The sequence below is a fragment of the Penaeus monodon genome, chromosome 27 (assembly GCF_015228065.2).
Source record: "Penaeus monodon isolate SGIC_2016 chromosome 27, NSTDA_Pmon_1, whole genome shotgun sequence".
Classification (NCBI taxonomy): domain Eukaryota; kingdom Metazoa; phylum Arthropoda; class Malacostraca; order Decapoda; family Penaeidae; genus Penaeus; species Penaeus monodon.
This window is the reverse complement of record NC_051412.1, coordinates 19945818-19946047: the sequence shown is the minus strand read 5'-3', so window position 1 is coordinate 19946047 and position 230 is coordinate 19945818.

Below are 230 nucleotides of genomic sequence, written 5' to 3'. Positions count from 1 at the left end.
TTGTCTCGGGCCCCCCTTTTCCTTCCCCTTTGGCCTCTTTTCCTTTAAAACCCGTTACTTTCCCCCTTTCCCCCCTTCCCCTTTCCCCGGGTTTTCTCCCCCTGCCCCCTTTGTTGGAGGGAAGAAATTTTAATAATTTTATATATTTTTTATTTAAATTATATTTTAAAAATAAATTTTTTTTCTCCCCTTTATTTAACAAACAGGGAAAAATTTATTAAAATATTTAA